Raw genomic sequence first — 19008 nt, 5'->3', positions numbered from 1 at the left:
AGTGATTGCCTTTGAATTCCTGACTTTCTTCCAGTTTCTGCCATTTAACACACTGCCCACTCCTGCACCTACTGATTTTTTTGGGTTAACATTCTTTCTTTTATTTCTTGGGAGACACAACTATCAACAAACCAATAATATTAATTGTCTTAACTGTCACAACAAAGATTTTAACACCTCTAACATGCAGCTAAGTAATATATTAAAAATGTCCCAATATTATCTGAACAATAGAGTTGCAGTTCTATAAGTTGGATATAATAGATCTTTCACAATGTATATGAGCTGAAAAAGCTGAACAACAGCATATGTCCAATTCTCCACTTCATCCATGCTGCTGCCTTCTTACTATCCATATGGAAGTGACTCCGGGGATAGGGAGGAACATTGAAGGAAGTGGCAGTATCTATTAAGTCCAACAGATTCATTAATTGTAAGTTTTTTGAAAGTTTCTGATCAGTCTTGTTTTTCAATATTGTGTTGTTTTCTTACCAACTACTTAGTCAGCAGCTTTTATGTCATTTTCTTCAGGGCTCCCATCTACCACTGCATTCCACATTTGGTGGTTCACAAAGGTAAGACCAGTTTCCTGAGAAGAATTATGTTGTATTTCTTTTTCAAATCCATTTACAATCGCCTGCCTCCTATTTCACACTGTTCCCCAAGAGAGCAGAACAAGGACAAAGAACAACCCCTCACGTCATTGTCCCTTTTCATTCAAGAATATTGTAATCATGCACTTTCAGCACGAGTGTGCAGATATTTAACTAATGTGGCATATCTGCCAATGGTGGTGTGTTGTGGCATAAACGTTCCAAGAGAAGGTGACTTTGAAGGTGATGGATAGTGCTAAGATTGTGCTAGATGTATTCTACATATCAATTTTCTGTGATTGCCACACGCCTTGGTGATTGACTCCCAGCTTAAGCATACCGTAGTCTCTCTATGTGTGCCCAAATAAGTCAGCTTGGGTCATGTTACTAAGTCTACCTGATAATGGATATCAGATCAGAGATTCAAATGCAGTTGCCACTCCTCCTTCAGGGAAACTACTCCGCCTCCATCAAATAAGAATGTCCACTGACGATCATATAGAATACAAGAGTAAACATTGTGTTTGAAGTTGTAGGGACAACTGGTGTCAGGTGACAACAATAATAGTAAATTTAGAACATCACACACTGGAATACCGAATTTTATTTAAAAAATATACACTGAGTTGAAAAACTAAATGCAAGATGAACAATAAACAGAATTCACTTTGGCAACTTAAATACATCCAGTAGAAAGCACGAGTTAAAACATCAGTTTAAGGAGGCTTCTAATAATTGAATGAGTGGTCCCCCCATGCTTTGTTTCATAATGGTACCCAGCAAATTACCAGCAGTATCATAAAATGATAAAAAGAATTTATTGTAGAGCCAATTATAATGAATTAACATAATTTTGCATCCACTAATTAGGTCAGTGCATGCTATAAGCACACCACAGAAACTACCAAACATTTTCCTTCCACAGATTTGAGAGTTTAGCAACAGAAAAACTAAGGTCTGCCCAATTGTTTCAAAAACTATGTATAATTCCAGAGAGTGCCACTCTTTGGCTGCAACATCATGAAATAAGGAAGAATATGTCTGTGTAATATGCTGGTATGTCAACGTTTGTACTAGTGTGTACAGTTCTAGTTTTGATACTTTGGTAAATATATCAAGATATTGGAAACTTTGCCATGAAAATTAAAAATAGAAGAAACTTATGACAGGTAGCTGAGCAATATAGTGCAGTATACAGCATTTGATGCTGGAGACATTTAACCATGTAAACATTTTACAATCAAATAGGTTTCCAGTTGGTACCAAGAGCAAATATGGGAGATAAAAGGGAACTATACCCACTAATGGAGAAATGTTGGACTGGGGTGTGTAGTGCTTAAAAGTGTGTTGCTGGAAAAGGGCAATTTCAGAAATTTTCTGAAGAAGGGCTTATGCCCGAAATGTTGATTCTTCTGTTCTTTTGATGCTGCCTGACCTGCTGCGCTTTTCCAGCAACACATTTTTAAGCTCTGATCTCCAACATCTGCAGTCCTCACTTTCTCCTGGGGTGTGTAGTCTAAAAATTAAATGTAGGACTTTCAGTCGTAAAAATGGGAAACACTTTTACACTCAAAGCATGGGAGAGGTTTTGAACACTTATAAAATCACAGCAACTAAAGCTAAGTAAATTAACAATTTATAATCTGACTTTGATAGATTTTTGTGAAAGTGTTTTATCAAATGATATGATGCAAATTGGACACAGATTGCCATGATTCCATTAAATGGTGGAATAGATTAAATGATTTACTCCTGTTCCAAAGTTCCCTTAAAAGGCAAATGCTGTTCCATTGAAGTTAAATGCATTAAATTCTTAGTACTATGGAACTTACTGGCTTCTAAGACTACCTTCACCTGTACAATTATCTTCCAACTGAAACTATTGCTTCATAAAATTACAACATAGCATGAAAAAAGGTCTTTGATCCAAAAACCCTAAAAATAGGAACATTAAATTCATTCACACATAATACACACAATAAGTTTTGATATTATTTTAAAAATAATGACGATGAATACAATACACTTTTCAAAGCTACTAACACATATACAATCAAAGCATTATTTAGTTTGCAAAGTCATATAAAAAGGTACATAAACTAATCAGTGAAGGTCATCTGAAATGTATTTATAGCATGTAATAATTTTTAATTTAGAACTAACCCACTAGAGTTCATAATCATACAAGAAGGACATAAACACATTGCAAAATAAATTGTGTTTCCTTTGTATTACTTTCAGCAAAAGCAGTTTAAATGGGAATCACTGATTTGCACCTTATTGTACAACCCTGAAACTGAAGTTTGATTGAGCAATGGAGCCCAAGTTTAAACGCAGTTGGAATTTTAGGAATACATGTGGAAGAGCGTTCCAAACCTTGACCACCTTTTTTTGCTTAGAAATACCAAAGTGCAGTAGATGCTGGGATGGGTGAGTAAATTGAAGGAGTCAGACAGATTTTTAACTGGCAATGGGTTAAAGGGATATATGAGAAGCATATCAGCCATGATCATGTGATCGGTTGAATGACCTAATTCTGCTCCTATATCTTATGAACTCATAATATGTTTTGATCACATTGATTTAGCAAGACATGTTCTCTGTGAGACCTGGACAATTCTCCTTATCTTTGAATAGTATTTGGAGATCCTTTGGTATGCTTGAGATGGCAGACTAGAACTCACTTCCATGTCACTTCCCAAAGACTCAACTAAGTTTATAAACTCGATTCTTCTCAGCAAAAACTTCTGACTTTGATGCGAGAATAAGCTCGTGAGATGTAAGAGCAGAAGTAGCCCTTCTTGAAGAAGGGCTAATGCCCGAAACGTCGATTCTCCTGTTCCCTAGTTGCTGCCTGACCTGCTGCGTTTTTCCAGCAACACATTTCCACCTCTGTAAGAGCAGAAGTAGGCCATTTACCCCATGGAATCTAATCCACCAATCAATGAGACTGCAGCTGATCTGATAATCCTGAACTTCATAACTCTTGATTCCCTTACTGGTTAAAAAACTGTCTCTATCTTGAATAGAATTAACAAATTTATTATTAATATTTCCTCTTCTTTCCTATACTTCCTGTTGTCGAGGAGGTTGTAATGGCCAGTCTGTCTTTATTAGGAAGTTATGCAACAGACAACCACAAATCTCAAAAAGCATCTGACTGCCCAACTAGTAGAAGCACTGCCAGAACAAATGCTCTATTAAATGATATTTTGAGGTGCAATATGGGTGTCACTATCAGCACCCTCTGCAACTGTGCCCAGGTTGCTGGCAGGAGTTATGAACTATTCATGAAGGGGTATCTCTTATCATCTAATTGCCAACCTTTGACTTCAACCTATTGGAGGGGCCTACAGACAATCTAAGGATTGGTGGAGGATAGATTCATCATAATTAATGCCCAGAAATCAGGTATATAGGGTGTAATGCACTGCCTAAAAGCAAATTATTCATTTCTGTTCACAAAGACATTAGGATGGTGATGGGACCATAGAAAGTAATGTTAGTGTAATTTATTGCATCTTAGATTGAGGGGATTCCGGCAGTATGGGCAAAACCAAGAACTCTCGTATTTCTTTCTCTGTTCATTGGGAAGGTGATGTATGTGTTCTTCCTCAGAGGTTCTGTAATATCCTGAATGCAGCAAACTGGAAGATATCAATGATGTTACCTTCAGTATTCCATAAAGAATGCCAAGAAGTTAATTAACAGCGTAAACAACAAAGGACCAATTAGATTAGTGTATTCATTTGACTTTGGCTTTTTGTGCACTCACCCACATGGGTCCCAAACCCTATATGCCTATCTATTCCCCGTTATCCTCACTTCCCTTTGCCCCAGCATTTGACTGTCTAAACTGGATTTCAAAATCCCTTAATAAACACCTCACTTGATCTCCATTTCATTGTGTCAGAAATTTTGTCCAATCACACCTTAGCGAAATCCCTTGGGATGTTTTCTGCATTGAAGGCACGACATCAATGCAAATTTGTTGTTATTTGAATTAGATACTGCAGAGACTGAGTGGTAGAATGGATTACACTTGTGTGGAAAAGATTGCTGATCTAGATAGCCAAATGGCCTGTATTTCTGCTGTCACAGTCTATGTAAGTTAAGTTAAATTGAATTAAATGTAAGTTGTAGAGCTTACAGGTCAACATTTTCACATTAATTCTATTGTCAATTGTACCTTCACCTGTACTCTGCCGGTTTCCAGAAAAAAAAAGTGGCACTTGCAAAACATTTTCAATAAATGCCTTGAGTGTTCTGATGTGCTTACTTTGTTGGTTCTATCAGCTGTAAGTTACTTGGTATTCTGTCATCATTGCATTACAATGTTCCCATTTCAGAGCATGAGTACAAAATCAAGTCTGATACTCTTATGCACTATTGAGGGAGTATTTTGAAATAATTTAGCTTTTGCCTTTCAGGTTCAATATTAAAATAGTGACACATCCGTTTGCTTGTGCAGATGTGAAAGGTTTCATGGCACTTTATTTCAAGAAAAGCCAGTGAGTTATCCCAAGTATTCTGGACAGTATTTATACCTCAATCAAAATCACATAGTCAAAACAGATTATCTGGTCATTATCACATTGCTGTTTGTAGAAGTTTGCTCCGTGTATATTGCCTGCCAAGTTTCCTCATTACAACAGTGACTGGGCTTCAGAAAGTGCTTTGTCAGTTGTAAAAGCTTTGAGACATCTGGTGGTCATGAAAAGCACTATATCAATGCTTGTCTTTTTCTTTATTTCTCTCTGTCTTTTCCCATTGGCTCCATCAAGACTGAGGGGAAGAGGTAGAAGGAAGACATTCCTTGTTTCCTGATTCACTTTGCAGGGCCACTGCTTCTTGGGTGTCAATGTGGAAGGCTTTAGACTTCAAATTACGATGGTTAACGCTGAGGCTAGAGGAGTGCATCTTCATTCTAATGTCCCTATCCCATGAGTCATAACATAAAATAAAAATATGTTTTCCAGTAACCAAGATAATCAATTATATACCTCATTGATATCAGAAGTTAAACAGCAAGATTTATCAACCAGGTCTCATAATAAATATAATAATGGGTTCATCATCAATGTACACGGTATTCAGTGTGTGTACGCATGTACAACACACTCACACACACATTCACTTTCTAGACAATGTTGGGATTCACACTAGGGAGCAGTGACATACCAATTTACAGTTTTCATTGTTTGTTCATAGACTCATTAACGCCAAAACTTGTCCCATCAACATGCAGCTTCCTATTTTATGGGAAGGCAACTAAGTATCATCAATTCCCAATATAAAAGTCAGAGCCAAGTACCTGATGATTTCAGTATATTGCTTGCTCCTCCAGGTCACTAACTTGTACACCCAGCAATAATGACAGGGTATATACTGCACACACCCGATTTTCACAGAAACTACCAACATGCACCTACCAGCTATTCAGGACCCTCATGGCACTTGCCTGATGCAATGTCCTTACTGGATTCCTCTTCACTTTAAAGTTGTCTTTTGGGGTTCAATAGCAGCTATCATTGCACTGCTGCTGTAAGGACACTTGGCACACAGGCACCGGAATCCACCTGACTGATTGGACCAGGTTGCATCTCAGGCCTGCTTGCTTGCTCCCATTCACCTTAAGTCTATTTTTGATGATCACAGAATTCCTGATTTGTCATTGTGGCACTTTGCCCCTCCTCTTTCTCCCAGACAAATCTACCAGGCTCTCATTATTTCTCTATTACCTTGTTGTTTAGTGCAGACACAAAAGTAAGTTATTTGTCAGGGTTATCAGCAGTCATCAGCTAAGTTAAAGGAGGCAGTCTTTAATCAAGGATCCAGGTATAGTAAGTCAAAGATAGCTCTAGATTGATTCAGAAGTTTAGGTATGATCAGGCAGCATCTCAGAGCAATCAGGGTCAGGACTTCCTTCTCATGGTTGTTGAGGAGTTGAATGTTGAATAACCCACCACTCACCTTGGCTGTTTGTGCTGTTTTGTGGGCCTTTTTTGCCTGGAATGAAGGAAAGAGATTGATTATATGAGACAAAAGAGGGTGGGACAGCTGTTAGTGCTGGTATAGGTGAGGAAAGGTGAGGTATTCTGAATGAGTCAGTAGACAACATAGAGACCACATAGGGTTATGAGGCGGGGGTAAGCTATAAGGTGACAGTGAACGTGGGAAGGTGTTACATGTAATAGTGAGACTGGTAGACCATGATCCTTTGTGGGAGGTGGGTGCAGTAGCAGAAATGGAGTAAGTGTTAGGTAGCAGAGAGAAGATGGTGACATTTATACTGGAGAAGGTCATTGAACTTCTTCTTTCATTGCTGGGCATTCCTCCAGATAGCTGAGACCTCACTGATTTGAGTGGCAAGCTTGGATGAAGCTGGCAGGGCCTGAGTGCATGGCATACTCAGCTGGTGCTGAAGGAAGAGGACATCCCTGCTTGGCATCAGCCCATCCATCAGGACTTCCAGGCGCATGTCTGCAAAGTGGAGTGCAAATCTTTCCTTCTTTGCCATGAAAATATCATGAACTGTGCAAGGCAGATCTGGACTGACAATGCTTCTCCTGGGTGCACCACTGCCCTTTATATGTAGCGTGGGCACTAGAGATGTCATCTATTCTGGGATATCCTACCAGTGGTTGTAATTCCAGGTACAGTGAGACTTAACACCAATCTTGTGATTTCTAGGAAGCCTTGTTGGAAAGATCCAAAATGAACTTTCAGTGAACTCTTTTAAAGAAACCACTACAGGTATGACCAGAAAACGTGAAGAAGTTTCCTGTTTCCACAATCGTCAAAACCAAAGTTCTTTAAGTAGTATTCAAATATGAAACAACTTTGTAACATTTCAGCAATGTTCTGAGAGGTTAGGGTATCATTTTTCTCCCTCCAAAATTGCTTGCTTCATTCATGTGATTCTATTTGCTGTTCTAATCTAAAGGCTATTCTCAGCAGGAGAGTGAGGGATCTCAGCTTCCTTAACTTAAGAAAGTTGACTAAATGCCAAAAGAAGACATATTTTGTTAAAGATTTTCATCTTGCACTCGTCAGTACATTTCCAAGAGCACCCATATAAAGGGTACCAACACTTTCTTTGAAACTACATGAAAAGAGTGTGCTAATTGGTTGGCAAGTTGATTCTGATTGGTAGAGCTGTTGCTATGCAGAATGCCTGGGCAGAATTTTCCCATGGCCTGAACAATTTGACTATGGAGAAAGAATTTGGGGGAATCTGTTGGGATATCCAACAGTGCCTTTCTCAATGATGGAAGCAACAAGTCACATGTTTGGAGTGGTTCTAGATGTTGAGAGATTTTTACACATGGGTTGTGAGATGCCGATGAAGGGGATAATCACTCATTATCAACCTTATTACTCCCTAATGTCACCTCATTGATACACGGGTTCCCTTTATACAACTCACTGGATAGAAACCAGATAGCAAGAGTTTATGACATGTAAAATAGAACTGGTACTTGGCACCACCAGCTCATCACTTGCCCTTCTGAACCTCCCTCTTGGGCACCAGGCACTATTGTCTCAGGGTATGCTTCATGGGCAGCATCTTATGTTCACAGATTCTAGCACCAACACATGCCAGGCTCTCCTCTCCATCATGGCACATCTCTGATCCACTTACCATACCATTCTGCATTTTGTAGCTGCATTTTGAAGTGCCCCAGCACATCTTGTTGCAATGTTGCTACAGAAATACTTTGCACAAAGGGACAGGCTTACGGATTGAATGAGGGTGCGTCTCAGGGCTGCTTGCTCCCTTTCTTAGTGCTCACTTATGTAGTACCTACCTGGATGCTCACTGCATCCCTACCTTGCCTTATCTTCACTTGCCATTTAGAAATTCCCCACCTCAACTGCATTTTAAAACCCCATAGTACTTCTGTCTTGCTGTGCTGTTTAGTGCAGACACAAAGCCAGGCAGCTTATCATGCCTGTCAGCAGTTATCAGTCAATTTTAAACCCACAGCATGTGCAAGCAGCCTGTGTGCCAAATACATTGCATATGTATCAAACAAATGGCAATGTCTCAAAGTCCAGGGAGATATCCTTTAGTCAGGAATCCTGGACAACATCCAATCTCTGTTCAATAGCTTGAGTATGGCCAGTAATCGACTTGGAGTAGTTAGTGTTGAGAGGTCTGTCTCTCTCCAGTCCAGGGTGTGGGCCATGTTCAGCCCTGCAGATATAATGCAAACAGTGGGGAAATTCACAGAGATCAGTCAAGGCTATGGTCATTATTAATTGGCGTTGTGTCTCCAAGTCAGTGATGATCAGTCCGGGGGGGTATCATGGAAATGAATGTCATGGGAATATATCTTGGGATACTTTTGTGTTTGGGGGAATTCAGCGCTAGGGATTGAAAATAGAAACTTGGGATGATGATATTTTAAGGACAGTGAAAGGAGGAATTTCAATGCACAAGTAGTACACGGGAAATCATGGGATGCTGTGGGATTGGAGGTGATTGGTGGTCACTACCATTATTGCCATTGCCTTGATGGTGGGGATGGGGTGGGGCAGGGAGAAGAGGGGGGTGATGATGCTGAGCATGACCAGACTGTAGTGATGAGCTGAGGGTAAGGAAGAAATTTGAAGTCTCATTTCAAGGTGGTGGATGGGACTATTTGGGGTACATACGACTATCCAGGGAACAGTAAGTAGAAATAAAACTTGGAGTTTTGAGGGGCATCCTGATGACCAAGCCTGGTACTCAATCCTGGTATCCAACATGACCAGCGTTGCTATCCATGATGTGCCGCCTCACTAAATGCACATAGAAAATAGCTGTGACCATGGGCAGGGTTATTGTTTGCTTGACAGTCAATAATACAGGTTTTAATTCAGCCTGACAGGAGGTCTCTAGCAATTGCTTCAGTAATGCAACTGCAGAGTACAGCTTGAAATCATTTGCAATCATACCATTGTGCATACAGTGTACAAATATGTGGGGTGCAAATGTTGGTTACAACACTGTCGACCATGTCATCAGTCCTTGAATATTGTAGATAGACATCTCTGTGAAGCAGAATAATCACAAGTGACCTTAAAAGAGGCAACTATTGGCCACAACCCATACAAGAAGATGCAAGTCCTCCAAAAGTACACAGGGACACGGAAATGATTCCAATCTCCACTTAAACAGTGTCTCTCACTGTTTTTAAGGCTTCATTTATAATAGATATGAATATTCATTGCTAAAGGAGTTGTCTGATTTTTTTTCTGCTCCCCAAGCAGGGTCGTTATAACCATGACTGATGGATCCAGCCAAACAGGTGTGGTCATCACTACTGCCACCCAGAAAAATGTAAGAAGAACAAAAAAGCCCAAGAGTTGCCATAACTTTCAGCCAAACATGAACAACCTCTCTATGAAGAGGCTGCAGCTGAAGGACTTCTCAAAATGCATTGGAGACACATCAAGACCAGAGCCTACCATCCTCAGTCTTGGATGAACAAGGTGCAATGTTGGCTATCTGGCTGAAAATATGTCGGGATATTGTCACTGGACTGTGCCAACTGTTAAATTGGATCATGTGATTTGAACAAATGATGGTCTTACCGACTACTAAGAGGCCTGAATAGAATAAATATAGAGATGATGTTTCTACCGGGAGAGACTAGAAACTGAGGGCACAGACTTAGGGTGAAAACACAACCCTTTAAAACTGAGATGAGGAAGAATTTCTTCAGCCAGAGTGTGCTTAATCTGTGGAACTCATTGCATTTAAGGATGTCAGTTAATTTAAGACAGTAATAGATAAGCTGTTGATTAGGAAGAGGATCAAAGGTTACGAGAAGAAGGCAGAAAATTGCGGTTGAGAAATATATCTGCCATGATTGAATGATGAAGCAGACTGAAAGGACCAAATGCTTCTGTATCTTCTGGCCTAATGTCACCTTATTCCAGGGACTGCAAAATTGACAGCTGAATTGGACTTTTATGCAATTGTCTTGTAAAGGGGCTATTGGAGAGCTGTATGGGATGTCTCAAGCATCCAACCATGAGTGTATTGAAACTTGACTGAGGCCATTTGTATCAGGTTCACTTCTCTATGAAGTTAATGCTGATGGGGTTCAGCAACGTAAATCTTGGTAGCTAACAGTCAGTCATCATCTAACCAGTGCATTCTCCATGACAACAACTCTACTAATTGGAGTTCACGCCAATCAGTATGCTCTTCTCATATAGAATAAATAATGTTCCACTTTATATTGGTATTCTTACAAATCTCTTGATGTGTGCAGTATGAACAACTTTGATAAAATGTTTATTTTTCCAGCAATACTCAAGTTCTGGACTATTAAATAACTCAGCATTTATTAAACCTAAGCAAGATTTGTTGCCAACATTTTGAATGCAAAGCTCACTTTGTTTCCCTTTTGTGACTGGAAATTCTCAATGTTTTCATCCAATTTTTGTCCAAAATTAGACTGCAGTAGGCTGTAAGAATGTTGTTTATAATCTTATGACCCCAGCTGATGATATTACTGGATAAGTCAGATTCCAGACAAGAACTTGGCTTGATAGATCATATTTTGATTTGTTTTGGTTGTAACAAAGTGGTCTTTTGCTGAAACATAAACATGCAATTTTGGAGATTTTCTTTTAATGGTAAAACAAATTTGTTAATGAAAGAAATGAAGATAAAATAAAGAAGACAAACCATCTACTTGTAACAGAAGTACAAAGATTCCCATTAATCACAAAACATTCTCTTTTTAAAAATTCATTCACTGGATTACGATGTCATTGGCTAGGCCATAATTTATTATCAATCCTTCATTGCCCAGAGATCAGTTCAGAGTGAACCACATTGCTGTGGCTCTGTGAGCAAGACCAGAGAAGGATGGCAGATTTCCTTCCCTAAAGGGCATTAGTAAAACAGATCAGTTTTTCTGACAATGGATTTGTGTTCATCATTAAACTCTTAATTCCAGATTTTTATTGAACTCAAATTCCATCATTTGCTGTGGTGGGCTTTGAACCCAGATACCCAGAACATTACCTGGATTTCTGGATTAGCAGCACAGGAATACTGCCACTAGTCCGTTGCTTCAATCACAATTGAAAAGAAACAAACTGCTTTTGTACAGTACCCTTGGTACAGTACTCAAAACATCACTCATACAATGATCACAGTTCCCATATCATATCTCAGCAAGTTTATGTCTCTTGTGACTTAAACATTAAGATTGGAAGTGTAACAGCTTCTTCATATCTATCATAACTATCATATACCTACTTAAATGTACTCAGCTTTAATGAACTTGTTCAGGGTTTAATCCCAACACTTCTGGTCTGGAACTAATTGTAACTATTTACTCTAAGGTAAATAATGTTGCAGTTTACTATATATCCTTCCCTCCTACAAGGCATTGTTTTAAAGAGCAATCCCATTCAAGGACTTCACAGGACTGTCTGAAACACCAAGTCAAAAAGTGAAACTAATTAACTCTCTTTCTCTCTCTCTCTGTAAGTTATGGATGTTTCCCTTAATCTTAAGAAAAGCTTCAGAAATCTCTAATAGAGGCTCTATTAATCTAAAATGAGCACATGTCCATTTGTGGTGTGCTAAACCCATTCACTCTGAAGTGTACCTCAAAAACTGCTTTTAAATCACCATGGCTACAGAATTACATGCTAGTTAATTATTAACTTCAGACAAACAGAAAACCCACTGATTACAAACTCAGAAACCAGAATCCAAAACACATAATAAATAATATATTTATATCACATAATTTACATCACACTAGTATGGGATCAGGAAATGTTCGTATATTTCATCATTCCAAATTTATGAACAGTTCAAGGATCTTAAAGATGAATGGTGGATTTGATTACCTTTAAATTAACATTTAGAAAATATTTTGGGGATTATTTTCTATTCTATCTTGTACAGAATGCAACTTTAAGTATGACATTTAATTTTAGTGGTGTTTTTTTTTAGTTTTGGTGTAAGTTTAAAATGACCGTTAAATGTTTCTACTTATGGGTTAATAGTAGCAATTAAAACAATTATCGGGTAAACATAGTTTGTTTTAACCACATTGCATCTTGCAAGTGGTTATGTGGGTATTTACATATTTGGCACATATGTCATGCCAAAGCAGAGCTAAATAAGTTAGATGTTTAGAATAGCACCATATTTGCTTCAGTTGAGGCAGTCCCAGGGGACATAATTGGCAACTGGGAGGTGAAAGATGACCTTTTACCTAATTCAGATAAAAAAATCATTTACGTCCCGTTAGAAGTCTTAATGTAATAATTTGCCTAATATTAGGTGACATTAAATGCAAGTTATGCACCTTATCAATCATGTATCAGAATAAAAGTTCTGACTTTGAGTTCTTTGTAGCAATTGCAGGACAATCTCAACTAGCAACCATTTAAGCTTTTATTTCATCCATCCACTCCAAATACATCATTTTACACACTCTATGACTCCAAAGGTACTTGTAACATGAACAAAGTGATTATTTAAAATGAATATTTATTTGAGTAAAATGTCCTCAATGTAATTCTAAGTTATATTCTTCATGACCCTGAAAATAAAGTACTTATTTTGCACAATGACTGTGTTTATATCAAGGAGGCTACCATGTCTGACAATTAGTGTTAACTAAACAGATGGAAAGGATCCATTGAACTGGAGACCTTTAGAGTGATGTGAGGATGATGAAGATATCTGGCGAAATCTCCGATAGTAGAGTAATTGGGTATAACAAAGCTAGAAAATGATTATCTGAGAACATGTGGCCCAGATTGTATTATATCAGGATTAGAATGATGGCCTTTAATCAGTCAGACTGATACCAAATTCCAGCCATACATCATCCATTTTTGTCTTTCATCAAGCAGGCAATAGGCTCATCATATTGGTAAATGTCAAATAATTAGGCCGCTGTTATTTGCAAATCCAAACAAGATACACAAGATCAGTTTGAAGCCCATATTGTAGGATCTATTTGTGCTGACACAACCAACTCTACTCAGGAAAACCAGATCTGTGAGAGGGAATAGTTCTGAAGAAGAAACATACTGGGGGACTGAAAATTTTAACTGTTTCTCTTTCCACAAGTGCTGCCAGACCCTTCTCCAACAACCTTTGTGTTTGTGCCTGTTGTTCTCCACAATTTGCCAACTCAATAGATAATAAATTTATACCAACAGAGGTTATTGTATGTGGTTGCATCCCTCAAAATGGGTGCTGCAAGACTCCTATGCTCTTCATGGTGGGCAATTGCTCAAAATTGTCCACAAACAGACCAGTGTACATCCATAATATCATAGAAACCCACAGTAACCTGCTTTCAAACAAACATTAACTGCAAATTATCTCCAAGATAGTATCTCCTTAAGCACACTCCTTCTTTTAGAACATATTTCTCCACTTTAGACATAATCACGTCATCAAACATCAAACATTGGAGACCAGACTTTTTTTCTGATTTTCTAAGAGATTGTATGTACTACTGTCTTTCTGGCCATGATGTTTACAGTATGTTATGCTGAAACTGACCTATTTATTTCTATATCTGTTTTTTCTCTCTATTAAACTAATCTCAGTACATAATAATGCATTAAGACTAATCCTATGAGTTGAAATTTTGAGTAACAATGTTCCCTTCAATGTCTTCTGAAATATCGAATATACTTCACTCATCAGTTTCCTCTCATCTGCCCTATTAGACAGACTTCAAAAAACTCTAATATACTTTTCAGACATGATTTCCTTTCCATAAAATTAAGGTGACTTTATGAAACACATTGTATGGTGTAACTTGCTGAACATTTCTGTTCATTCCTCATATGTGACCTAAGCTGATGGTCACATTATTTTAATTATTCATCTCACTCTCACTTTGAGCTCATTAACTTTCATTGTACCAGCTGTGCCATTGATGCTCACCACAAATTAGTTTTACATTTTAATTAAGAACATTACAATCTCAATAATGTATTCAACCTCTTCTGATCAAAAATACTCCTTTCATGTTTATTGATAAACATTGATGGAAATACTTTTTAGTTAACATTTACTACTCACCTGAATCCATATTTTCATTCTTAATTTTGTCTCATTACCAATAATTTTGCTTGCACAATATCATCCCTTTTATAATTTGATCTATCCTTTAATAATCATTGTTCCTTTGTTATTCTTTCCTCCAAATGCATCCATTTCCTATCCTTAGTTCTTCATAGAACATTACAACGCATTACAGGCCCTTCGGCCCTTGATGTTGCGTCGACCTGTGAAATCAATCTGAAGCCTGTCCAATCTAAACAATTCCATTTTCATCCATATGTTTATCCAATGACCACTTAAATGCCCTTAAAGCTGGTGTGTCTACTACTGTTGTAGGCAGGGCATTCCAAACCCGTACTACTCTCTGAATAAAAAAACTACCTCTGATATCTCTCCTATATCTATCACTCCTCAATTTAAACCTTCTTCCAAAGTGAATCATCTCACACTTTTCCACATTAAACTCCATTTACTACCCCATAGTCCAGCTCTGCAGCTTATTTATGTCCCTCTGTAACTTGCAGCATTCTATGGCACTATCACTACTCCATGGACCTTAATGTCATCTGCAAATTTACTATCTTTCTACAATCTCATCCAGGTCACTTACAAAAATGACAAATAACAGTGGCCTCAAAACAGATCCTTGCGGATCCTCTTCTGCTTATAAAAAAATAAATCCCTAAGTTCTTCCAGTTCTGATGAAAGGTAAGTAATCTGAAGTTGTAATTCACCTTTCTGTCTTGATTCATGTTGTAAAGGTAAGACATGCAGTTACAGATCAGTTTGCTTTAACTTCAGTGGAGGGGCTGCTTCCAGAAGCCATCATTTGAGATAGAATTAGTGGTCACATAGAAAAATCTATGTTGGTTTTGAAGAACCAACATGGATTTCTAAAGGGGAAATTATGTTAGACCAACTTGCTGGAGTTTTAGACAGCTAACATAAAAGATTGATTAGGCTTAGGGTTAGTCTATAAACATGGGAGATGCATTTTTGATTGGAAGAGGTTGAATATATTGTTGAAGTTGTAAAGTTCCCAATTAAAGGGTAAAATGTTGTTCATCAAGTTGTGGTGAGCTTCAATGGAATAGCTTGTAAAAGGAAAGATAGAAAGATCAGGGTGAAAGTGAGATGCATAATTAACATGATAAGTGACCAGCAGCTTAGGGTCACACTTGCGGAATGTACAGAGGTGTTGGTGTAATGTATGTGAACTTGCAGAAGATCCAAATAAAAACAAAATGCTGCGGAGATCTGAAATAAAAACAGGACGTGTTGGAGAAACTCAGCAGATCTGGCAGCACTTGGGGAGGGAGAAACAGCATTAATGTTTTGAATCCAGTATAACTCTTTGAAGAAAGAAGTTAACTGTTTTTTTTTCACAGATGTTGCCATACTGACAGAGCTTCTCCAGACCATTCTGTTTTTAGTTTAGGCTTCCAAAAGGGGTATGATGAAGTGCTATACAATGGATTAGGAGACCAATTATATATTATGGAACAAAAAGAGGTAGTGACAATGTGGATACAAAATTGGCTGAGAAATAAGAAGTAGAGAGTAATAACCAATGTATTTTTTGGGCTGGAGTAAGGTTTGTAGTGGAGTATCCAATAAAATGTGTCGCAATCCCTACGTTTCCTTATATGTATTAAAGATTTAGATCCAGGCATTCCTGGGACAATTTCAAAGTTTGTGTTGATACAAAACCTAAAAGTATTGCAAACTATGCGAAAGACAATGTGGAAATTCAAATGACATAGACAAGGTATTAGGAGGATAGGTGACATTTGAAGTTTAATATGGAGATGTGTGTGTTGATACATACTGGTAAGAAAAACAGGGACAGCCCAAATGAAATAATGGTTACAATTCTAAAGGGGTGCAGGAGCAGAGCCACCTGGTAAATGTGTGCATAGATCATTTATAGTGGCAGCACAGGCAGAGACAGCAAGTAATTGGGTGAAGTGCAGAAGAGATTTATAAGTCTGGTACCAGGATGAGAATCTTCACTTATGAGGATAGATTGGAGACGTTAAGACTGTTCTCCTTGGACAGAAGAAAGCTAATAATGCTCTGACAGCAGTTTTAAAATTATGAAAGGGCTGAATACAGTCAGTAGGGAGAAACATTTCCTGCTGATAAAAGAATCAAGAATGAGAGAGAAAAGAAGCAAATATAATGTGAGAAAAAGAATATTTTTGCTCAATGATTGGGCGTGAAATGCATCTGGAAGACTGGTGGAGACAGTTTTGACTGAGGCATTCAAGAGTACATTAGATGCTTATTTAATTAGAAAGAATGTGAGATGTGGGGAAAGGCACCAGGTCATGATGCTCATTTGGAAAGTCTGTGCAGACATGATAAGTTGAATGGCCACTTTCTATGCTGTAACACCTCTGTAATTCTGGGATAGGTGTTGCCTCGCCTGCTAAGTATTTACAATTTCCTATTTTTAGATAAAAGCTTAAAAGATCTCTTTTTGATGTACTGCAGTTGAAGCTAAGTGTGACGCTATAGCAGACTCTTATGTTTAAGTCTCACTAATCAAACCAGAAGTTAAAGAGACAGCAAGAGGCACACATTGTGTAACTGTAAAGACAGGTGTGCTTAAGCGCATAAAGTGGGATTAGATATTTCCGACAAAAGTGCTTGCAGCTCTTTATTTCATTGTTTAGTTATCAGAATAGAGGATGTACCTTTCCACAATGTTACGCATTGCCTGTGCACTGTATTTAGTTTTTTACTTGCATATACATATAACATGTTTGGACGTGCGTCAGGGAGGAAAAAAAGTACCTATGTATCAAAAAAGATATATTTACATCAAAAGCAGATGTGCATCAGGTACCTGTCTGTCTGCTTTCCTGTTCTTTCCCAGTTCATTAAACAAGAGGTGGGGTGAAGGTGCTGTTGATGGAAAAGGAAGACATAGAAAGCAAAAAAATATAATAATTAAAACAAATATAATGGCAAAGACAGGAAACTGTGTTATAAGCAAAGACATACAAATATTTCTGGGGTCACATTATCCTCCTTTAACTTTCACTTCAATGCATTTGGGAATCCCAAAAGCCTCAGGTGTATTTTAAAACCGGACTTGAGCTTGGTCATTCTAGAACTTCCACTTTGTTTCCTTCCAGTTACTATCTAACTTTGCTTTGATCTGTGCCTGTGTACAGAGACTTTAAAAAAAAACTTCAGCTTGTCCCCTACAATGAAATCCAATGAGTGAAACTTAACGCTTTTGCACTTTGAAGCAGATGGCCTGCTTGTATTTCTGTTGGGTATTAACAGTTGAATTGGTAAAGTAATACAAAACACCCTTTGTTTGTTGTATAAGGAAGAAAAATGCAACCCAGAGAAAATCTGTAACACCTACCTCTCCAATTTTCCCCTGGGCCTGGACAGTACTATCTGAAAGATATTGCTATCATTATATGATACAGAATTTAAATAAACTATTGTTTTTATTTGTCTATATTTTCCACTAAAGAAAGAAAGAGAGGGAAATGAAACCTTTCAGCTTTATCCACAGTGTACTGAACTGAAATGAATCCAGGTTTTTGCTCAGAACTATTCAATTGTAGTGGATTTAGGTCATGAATTTAACATTAAATATTAGTCAAAGTTTGTAACCATGCAAGAAAATTGAGAAAAATCAAGTGAGCTAGTGGCTTTGTGGAGAAATTAATACAGTCAACTTAAAAAGAAAAGTGATTTATTTCCCCATGAAGTAATGATGGAGGATTACACCTGAAATGTTGATCTGTGCTTTCTATTCATACAAGCATGCTGACCTGCCAAGTTTTAACAGAAATATTTTCACATTATTATTCTTGCTGACATCATTTTTTCTTCTTTAATTTCTAATTTCTTCTAATTGATAATAAAATAATTTTGTATACCAGCATCACTTTCACAAAGTGATGAACAAAATGCTCCATTGTTTCTCTTCATCATAAGTGTGCACTTTTCCTTTACTAAATGTTCTGTCAACAACATTCTTGTTTGCTCTCTTCTCTTTCCATTTAGTTTAATTATAGATTATAAATTATCGTTATTTCTCCATGATACTCTCTCTTCTTTGCTGTGGATCTATTTTTCATTCTTCATTTTTCTCCCCTCTATGTTATTATGTTTTTTTTCTTGTGATGGACAATAAACGTTGGTCTTTCCAGTGATGGCCACTTTCCAAATATGAATTAAAACAACGTTATAAGACAGAAGATATACACACTTTTTCACAGCTTCAATCTGAGGTGCAGCTAAGGATAGCTTGCAGTATAACTTTGGTCCCAACTACAATTGCACTCAGCTGCTTCCAGCCTCTGAAGTGGAGGTATTAAGTTTCCACTT

This window comes from Chiloscyllium plagiosum, chromosome 26 (genome assembly GCF_004010195.1).
Source record: "Chiloscyllium plagiosum isolate BGI_BamShark_2017 chromosome 26, ASM401019v2, whole genome shotgun sequence".
NCBI classification, from domain to species: domain Eukaryota; kingdom Metazoa; phylum Chordata; class Chondrichthyes; order Orectolobiformes; family Hemiscylliidae; genus Chiloscyllium; species Chiloscyllium plagiosum.
The sequence above is the reverse complement of the archived record's forward strand: the minus strand, read 5'-3'. Positions refer to the sequence as shown.